This window comes from Octopus bimaculoides, chromosome Z, assembly GCF_046866305.1.
Source record: "Octopus bimaculoides isolate indiv1 chromosome Z, ASM4686630v1, whole genome shotgun sequence".
Taxonomy (NCBI): Eukaryota; Metazoa; Mollusca; class Cephalopoda; order Octopoda; family Octopodidae; genus Octopus; species Octopus bimaculoides.
In genome coordinates this window covers 4035872-4045279 of record NC_142944.1, presented here as the reverse complement: position 1 = coordinate 4045279, position 9408 = coordinate 4035872, and the positions used below count along the sequence as shown (strand labels likewise).

Here is a 9408-nt window from a genome sequence, read left to right as displayed (position 1 = left end):
AGCAATAAGAAAATGGAGGGGAATAGGTGGTATTCATCAACTTGCAGACATTGTATTTTGTCAATTTACTTGTTTATTTGTTTACTAAAAGTACAATAATAATATACAAACACGTGACATGTTATGTCATATCAGTAATTATAAAAATGACATATAGTGACAGAAAATGGGACAATGTCTTACAGCTGTTTCAGTCTAGTGGTGACATGCCTCATTCTATCTTTATCACTCCAGTAGACTGAAGTAATTAATAGTTTTTATAGTCTTTCTCTTATTATCTCCCTTGATAGCACACTCATGGTTTCCATGTAAGTTGTGGCAGTATTGCTGTTTCCAAAGTTTTATTTTCGTTTCTCTATTATTAGTTGCACTACCGCCTCTATCTTAGTAGAAACTGATGGATAAAGAAATCAAACTAGGTTCTGCTTTGAATGAAGCTTTACTTCTTGGACTCATGTTTTTGTGCGCAATGATGTTGTTAAACCTCAGTTAACAGCACTGTATGCAGGTCCTTTCCGTTTTCTTTCACGCATGGATACATGTTTCACTATAGACCTTAATGATTGTAAAGACGTTATATCAGTGGATAGACTAAAAAAAAGGCCCTGTTTCCACTACAGATGACACACACACACACACCATTACAAACACGGCCCGCATGCCCACCTTCACTTTCCATGACTGCATTTGGTTCCGGACAAAAATTCTGGATTATTTTTCTGTTTTTTTTTGCTTAATTTTTGAGAGTGGTCAGGTTCATTTTTCGTATTCTCGTTTGTGAGAGCAATCAAGTTTATTTCTGATATTCTCATTTTAAAAATCATCTCCAGCTAACTGTTGAGAGGATGTTGGTGTTGCCTCGGCAGAGGTTTGCGCTCTCTGAGTGCTTTTGTTAGTTATATTGCTGAGGTAAATTTTCTTCTTCATTATTATCAAATTTATATATTACCCAAGCTTTGCAGTGTATATATTTCTATTATCAGTTTGCCATTCTTTGCTCGTGAGGACCTTATATGATTAAAGTATTGATGACTTTCCAACACACCTTAATTGATTCTGCATTGTTCTCATTGTTGTTTCATCTTTGTAATAATTTCCATTTCAACAAGCTTTATAAAAACAAACATTGAAATGTGAATCAAATTGTTTTTCAGAGTTATGAAGCCACCCCAACTCAAACTGGTTGGCTTGAAGTGACGATAAATGACAAACTTATTCATTCTAAAAAGGTATATTTTAACCCTTTTGATACCAATCTGTTTGAAACTGCCCCTGACTCTCTGATACAAATACATTTTTTATAAACGATCTAAAGTAAAATCTCTCATCAAAATTACACATTAATTTATATATCAACCTCTAGCTTAATGACGACAAATTTATTTCAATAAATACTTTATTTTCTAAATTAATTAGAGCAAAGCAGTGTAAATCAAAAGCAGTATGGTAGCAAAAGGGCTCAGACTTTTTTCCTTAGCTTTCTGTTGTGTGGAAGTAGAACACCCCTATTGGTTGGCTCCTGATGGACTGTGCCACAATATAAATGGACATACACAGAGAGCCTTCATCAGAGTAAAGCCGAGAGTTGTATATTGTCAAGGGTTATTACCAATATCTTGAGTAGAACGATTTGCAAGGGCATTATTATTATTATTATTATCATCCTGTTATATCATATGTCAAATGTGCAATACAACACTTTCATATCTGATACATAATGGAGATGAAAGTGATTATATTAAAATGCTGTTGAGCAGTAAAATGTATGATTGAAAATTTGTGATAAATCCTGTTCTGCTATTTATATTAAGTGTTATCAGTGATCAATTATTGATTAAAAACAATATTTTACTCTACATTAAATTTAAAAATAAAAAAAATTCAGTTGAAACAAATATTAAAATGAATTCAGTGTTTAAAGTTTATAATGTAGATTATTTTGTATATTATTCTTATTTAGTCTATATTTTTTTGTTATTTTTAGAATGGAGATGGTTACATTGATGGAACAAAATACTACAAGATAGCAAATGCTGTCAGAAAAGCACTTATGTGAGTTGCTTTTTTGAAAAAGGAAGTGTAAGTTGTGATTATTTAAACATTTATTGATGTGTTTTAAAATCAGTGAGAATCATGTTATCCAGGAATGTAATGAAAAAAAAAAAGAAGTTAAACCAGGGGTTCTCAACTGAATTACATTTGGCCCATTGGGGATCCATTTATGATTTTGCTGTTAAAATTCATCTGCATTAAATTGCTTATACAGCTACAAGACACAAAATATTGTAACAGTCTTTTAAATACAATTCCTAATAATATTTGATTATAAAAATATAATGATTTTCAAAACCTTGAATAGCGAAGAGGGTCCACTTGAATAAAATAGGGATCAAAGAGGTCCTTAGAGAACAAAATGGTTGAGAAACACTGCATTCATTTTAATTAATCATAAAAAGGTAATATAGCTGTTCACTCGGTAAGTATTTCGGGTCTATTCCATAGAGTGTATTCTAGGAAAGCTGCGGGTTTTAAAAATTAAATTCTGGGTTAAGCACCCCATATAACCCCTCATAATTTCTGTATTTTTGGGAATTTTCAGAAAAGATTTGCAAATTTGTGTTCTACACACAGATATTCATACAATTATGCAAAGAAAGTAATTTTTTGTGTGTGATTTAAGGAAGATTTAGCTGTTATTTTTAGCACATCTCATGATCACCTGATACCTACCTCGTTTCTTTGTCGCTGATGATGATCATCATTTAAATGTCCATTGTCCATGCTGGCATGGGTTGGATGGTTTGACCAGGGCTGGAAGGCTGCACCAAACCTCAGTCTGATTTGACATGGTTTCTTTGGCTGGATGTCTTTCCTAATGCCAACCATTCCAAGAGTGTAATGAGTGCTTTTACTTCTGCTCGGCTTCATGGGTCTTCTTCTCAAGCATGACATAATGCTAAAGGTCTTGGTCATTACCTTCATGAGGTCCAACACTCGAAAGGAGTTTTCCAAGTACTACTGGCATCAGTCACTTTGTCTCCATGTGATCCAATGCTCAAAAGGTGCTTTTTATGTGCCACCTGGGTGTCAGTTACGTGACACCAGCATCAGCTATGACTATGATTTCACTTGGCTTGACCAGTATTCTCAAGTACAGCATATCACCAAAGGTCTCGGTCACTAGTCATTGCTTCTGTGAGGCCCAAAGTTCAAAGAACATGATTCACCATCTTGTCTCATGTCTTCTTGGGTCTTCCTCTTCCACAAGTTCCCTCTACAATTAGAGATTGGCACTTCTTTACACAGCTGTCTTCATCCATATGCATTGCATGCTCATACCAGTGCAGTCGTCTCTCTTGCACATCACATCTGATGCCTCTTATGCCCAACTTCTTTCTCAAGATGTTTACACTCTGTCAAGATGCTTACACTCAGTGTGCAAACATGCACACTGATATTGCACATCTAGTGAAGCATACTAACTTCATTTCTTTCAATCCTATACACGTCCTCAGCTGTTGCAGTCCATGTTCCACTTCCATGCAGCATAGCTGTTCACACACAGGCATCATAAATCTGCCTTTCTCTCTGAGGGGGAGGCCCTTTCTTACCAACAAAGGTAGAAGCTCTCTGAACTTTGCCCAGCCTAATCTTATTCTCACAGCTATGTTCTTGGAGTATCCACATCCACTACTTAGTCACCTAGATAACAGAAGCTATCTAGTACTCCCCTGGCAGTTGAAGGAGTCTATTTTCTGTACATTTCCACACAAAAGCTATTTTCCCTGTTAGCCTCCCTTTGATATTGCTGCACCTCTTATGTGTCCATAGCTTACACTGGGTACATCTTATGGAGTTTCTACCTACGCCTTTTCTACAGATCAAGCAGGGCCATCTCCCTGAAGGGATTTGTGATTTGTCTGCCTTCCTACTTACTAAGACTTTGGTTTTTGCTAGATCAACTCCAAGACCCTTCAATTTTAGATCTTGCTTCCATACCTGAAATTTCTTCTCAAGTTCTGGCAGTGATTCAGCTACTAGAGCAAGGTCATCAGCATAGGGGAGCTTCCAGGGGCATCCTATCTTGAATTCCTGTGTTATTGTCTTGAGGACTGTGATGAACAAGAGGAGGCTGAGGACCAATCCTTGGTGAACCCCCTACTTGTACCCTGAATTCTTCGCTGTACTCATTGGCGACCTTCACCTTACTACACCTCTCACCAACCACTTGTCTATCCCTAGTTTCCACATTGCCCACTAGATAAGGGATCATGGGTCCCTGTCAAAGGCTTTCTCCAAGTCAACAAAAGCCAAGTCCAGTAGTTTACCTTTGGCTATATATTTCTCCTGCAGTTGGCTTACCAGAAATATAATGTCAATGGTGCTTCTCCCTGGCACAAAACCAACCTGCATCTCATGTAGACTAACTCTCTCCATATCTGATCCAACAGTTTGCTACCTCTGTAATTATTTCTATCTAAGGCATCACCTTTACATTTGTAGCAGTTGACTATGGTTATGATACAGAACTCTAGTCATAATATGGGTGACGAGACCACAACCCACACCACCAGATATTTTAAGCATCTTCGCAATGATTCCTGATGGGCCAGGGGCTTTCCCCGTCTTCCTATCCTTAATTGCTTTATCTACCAGGGTACTGTCAATTTGGATAGCTGGTCCCTCAATTGGGTCAACATTTGGCAGACTCTCCTTCTCCCGTTCATTCTCCATGTTTAGCAGTCTTTCATAATGGTATTTTCAAACCTCTTTCTTTGCAGAATCATTACATGCAGGTGCACCATCATCCATGCAGACATATTTCTCTCCTATGACATCACAATTTTCTCTCATACACTGCCTTGCAATCTTAGGCAAACTTCTTCTTTTCTGCTTCTTCCTAGGCTATATATATACCTGTCTCCTAACTTCCCATGCATCTTTGCTTTAATGGCCCTATCTACAGCATCGTCACCCTAAGTTTGGACTTTGCACCAGCTGCAGATTTGGTCTGTAGCACTCAGCAAGCTGTCCCACAGGAATTTCCAGTTGCCCCCTATGTCACAAGTCTGTAGCTCCTCCTCCCTCTCATCAGATTTCTCTGACCATATGAAGGGTCCTTAAGCTTCCACATTGATCTCCTTCTTGTCATTCGTCATCGCTGCTTGGAATTGAACTCAGAATCTTGGGGTTAGTAGTCCACACTCTTAACCACTACACAGTATGCCCATGACCAATTGTGGAGTGAATTTTAGGACCTATAAATCTAATATCTTTCTATCTTTCCTTAACACCGGTTCCCATATGCTGTTCACATCTGTACTCGGTCTGCTTAGGAAGTTGTTGTATCCTAGCATATGTGCTGCTTCTTTTAGTTTTCATATTTTCCAGTGGTGTTCTCTGTCTATTATTTTAACTTCATCCCTCAGGGGGAGGTGGTCTCCATTTTTCCATACATTTTTCCTCTCTGTTTTCAGAGTTGGGTCTTTCTTTTCTTTGCTGTAGCTACCATCACTTATAAGACTTGCCAGTTTCTCTGAGTAGTTAGACCTGTTCATCACCACTGTAGCATTTCTCTTGTCTGCCAGAAGTATTACAATGTAATTGTCACTCTGTAGTCTTTTGATAGCGAACTTTTCTTCTTTAGTGATGTTTGATTTAGGAAGTTTTGCTTTTTCCGGTACCTGTCTCACTTTCCACCTTAGTTCATCTCCCTGAGCTTTTGGTATCTGTATGGCTATCTCTTCAATAGGGGCTATTATGTCCAAGTATGGAATGCACTTGATGGTTGTCGCAAAGTTGAGACCTTTGTTTAGAACTGCTTCTTCAGAGCATTCCAGATGTCGACTACTTACATTAATTAAGGCTTTCACAGGTGGGTGACGGATTTCAGTCTTCATTCTCTGGCCTTTGAGTTTCATAAACTTCTTGATCAGGCGTATCTTCACCGTTTCAAATTCTTTCATGTACGACTTTTCTAGATCTTGTTGGATTCTCTTTCTATCATCTCTCCTTATTTTCCTATGTAATGAAGATAACCTCTCTTTGATTTTGTTAATGTTTTTCTCCAACGGTTGTAATGGATCCTCTCACAGACTAGGGCATTTCCTGCCCTTTTCACTACTCTTCTAGCTTTATATGAATCCACTGGTGTCATTATATTCAAGCCAGGTGGTATAAGTTTTGAGTCTCTACACAAGAAAGTTGCATCCGCCAGTAAATAATGTAAATAATTCCTCATCTCTTAAATATAGAACCATGATTTATTGTGTTGGTTACTTACAACAAAAGATGCTATTAATGTAATTGCTGACTGGGTAGAGAGAAAACTGCTGCTGTTATCGTAGAAAGCTACCTGTGGGACATGGTGTGTGTGAATGTTCAGAATTGGTCTGTCCAAGAATCCATAATGGTCATCACAAAAGTCAGAGGATGTCCGCTTGAATGCCTAAGGTGGTTCTGCTTGAATGCTAAAAGCCATCTACATGAGTTAGGATGAAATGGGGGTTAAATTCTAGAACATCAGAAAATCCACAGCTTCATGTTGATCAGTTTATAGATCAATCATGTGAAACTGGGAAAAAATTCCTTAAAAGTTATGATTTATTTTAAGTATTGTGAGTGACTTTAAATAAATGTCCTAAACTTGTGCTCAGTGGAGTCTGATATCAATGAGAAAATCGATTAGAAGCGGTTATGGAGTTTGGCATCTGATTAACCTCCTTGGACAAAATATTCTTGTTTTCATAACAACAGATGTGGCTGTGTGGTAAGAAGTTTTCTTCCCAACTACATGGTTCTAGGTTCAATCTCACTGTATGGTCATATCTTTTTACCAGTTAACTACATGCATTATATACTTGGTCTTCACTTCAGATTTAATTATTATTATTATTTCAGTGTCCTTTGCCTGAAATCTTTGTGTCTTTTCCCGTTTTGTTTAGTCCATTCTTGGGATGGTGAGTCGTTGAAGAGGTCACAGAATGTGTGATGAAAGATTTCAGACAAAGAACACTAAAATAAGAACAAGAATAAAAAAAAAACTGAAGACCTAGTATATAGTCCAGGTGGTTAATTGGGGGGGATGCCCCCCCCCCACATAACAAAATCTATTTCAACACACAATTTCACATTAAGACTCTTGCAAAACAATTTCATAAACATCATCATCATCATCATCATCGTTTAACGTCCGCTTTCCATGCTAGCATGGGTTGGACGATTTGACTGAGGACTGGTGCAACCGGATGGCTACACCAGGCTCCAATCTAATTTGGCAGAGTTTCTACAGCTGGATGCCCTTCCTAACGCCAACCACTCAGAGAGTGTAGTGGGTGCTTTTACGTGTCACCCGCACGAAAACGGCCACGCTCGAAATGGTGTCTTTTATGTGCCACCCGCACAAGAGCCAGTCCAGGGGCACTGGCAACGATCTCGCTCAAAAACCCTACAAGGCCAGTCAGGCGGTACTGGCAACGGTCACGCTCAGGATGGTACATCTTATGTGCCACCCGCACAAGAGCCAGTCCAGGGGCACTGGCAACGATCTCACTTGGCTTGCCGGGTCTTCTCACGCACAGCACATTTCCAAAGGTCTCGGCCAGTAGTCATCGCCTCGGTGAGGCCCAATGTTCGAAGGTCTTGCCTCACCACCTCAGCCCAGGTCTTCCTGGGCCTACCTCTTCCACGGGTTCCCTCAACTGTTAGGGAGTGGCACTTTTTCACGCAGCTATCCTCATTCATTCTCACCACATGTCCAAACCAGCGCAATCGTCTCTCTTGCACACCACAACTGACGCTTCTTATGTTCAGCTTTTTTCTCAAGATACTTACACTCTGACGGGTATGCACACTGACATTACACATCCAGCAGAGCATACTGGCTTCATTCCTTGCAATATTACGCATGTCCTCAGCAGTCACAGCCCATGTTTCACTGCCATGTAGCATGGCTGTTCGTACACATGCGTCATACAGTCTGCCTTTTACCCTGAGTGAGAGTCCCTTTGTCGCCAGCAGAGGTAAGAGCTCTCTAAACTTGGCCCAGGCTATTCTTATTCTAGCAGTTACACTTCCAGCGCACCCACCCCCACTACTAACTTGGTCACCCAGATAGCGGAAGCTATCAACTACCTCTAGTTTTTCTCCCTGGAATGAGATAGAAGTTGTTTCCTGTTTGTTTACAGTGTTTATTGCACCTGGACATCTGCCACATACAAAGACTAACTTTGTAGTTAATCTGCCTTTGATATTGCTGCACCTCTTATGTGTCCATAGCTTGCACCGGGTACATCTTATAGAGTTACTACCTACTCCTTTACTGCATACTGAGCAGGGCCATCTACCTGAAGGGGTTTGTGTTTTATCTACCTTCCTACTTATTAGGATTTTGGTTTTTGCTAGGTTGACTCCAAGGCCCTTCGATTCTAGTCCTTGCTTCCACACCTGAAACTTCTCCTCTAGTTCTGATAGTGACTCCGCAATTAGTGCAAGGTCATCAGCATAGAGGAGCTCCCAGGGGCAACCTGTCTTGAATTCCTCTGTGATCGCCTGGAGGACTATGATATTATTTGAAGCATTTTGAATTTAACCAAATCATTTCTAGATTTTATAAGAAGCCATCTTAATTCTTTTCCCATGATTAATACATTTTCTTATGAATGTTTATCATGGGAAATATTTCTTATGGATTCAATGTTTTTTACTTTATTTTGTTTTATCTTTCAGCAAATGACTTGGTTTTGGTTTATTTGGTTGTTGCCTCATGAATAGTTATGGGAAAAACCCTTTTTGGGAATGACATGAATATGATATTTTTCAACGAACAAGTTAACCAATGCTGACGAGTTTGAAATTCTTTCAACAACTTTTTAAAATCAAATAAATGATGAATATTAATTACGATCTATTTTTCTTTTGTTCTTTATTGCATCTTACCTCCACCACCATTTCTAACTGTCTGTCATTTTCCTTTTACTCTCTTATATGAACTTAAATACCCTCCCAGCTTTTGCAGTCCTCTCTCTCTTTATCTTCTCTTATACCCACCTTCTTTTAAAATGAGGGTACACCTTGACACTTCATCACCACCATCTTTCCTTTCCCAATTGGGGTAGCCTTATATCCGTTTTATAGCAAGACACCAGTTCCTGTCCCTCTGTTGTGCATTATCCTCTCAACCTCCTAGCATAAAGCCTCACCAATCAATTGAAGAGTCTTTGCTTTGCAAGTTACTTGGTGACCTCACTGGTGCTGGTGCCACATAAAAAGCATCCAGTCCACACTCTGCAAAATGGTTGGCATTAGGAAGGGTAGCAAACCATAGAAACCATGTCAAAGCAGACATTGGGGCTTAATGCAGTCCTTGAACACACTGGATCCTGTCAACCCATGTCAGTATGGCATGTG

At 39.2% G+C, this 9408-nt stretch overlaps 1 long non-coding RNA gene across 1 annotated transcript in view; it reads left to right on the top strand.

The window, feature by feature from the left end:
* The window catches only part of LOC128249636 (uncharacterized), a 51432-nt gene extending 42528 nt beyond the window's left edge, over positions 1-8904 (top strand). Inside the window, exons 4-6 of the long non-coding RNA XR_016244808.1 lie at positions 1155-1229; positions 1985-2079; positions 8728-8904. This is a non-coding gene — a long non-coding RNA (uncharacterized LOC128249636). The remainder of the gene's footprint in view (positions 1-1154; positions 1230-1984; positions 2080-8727) is intronic.
* Positions 8905-9408: the final 504 nt, after the last annotated feature.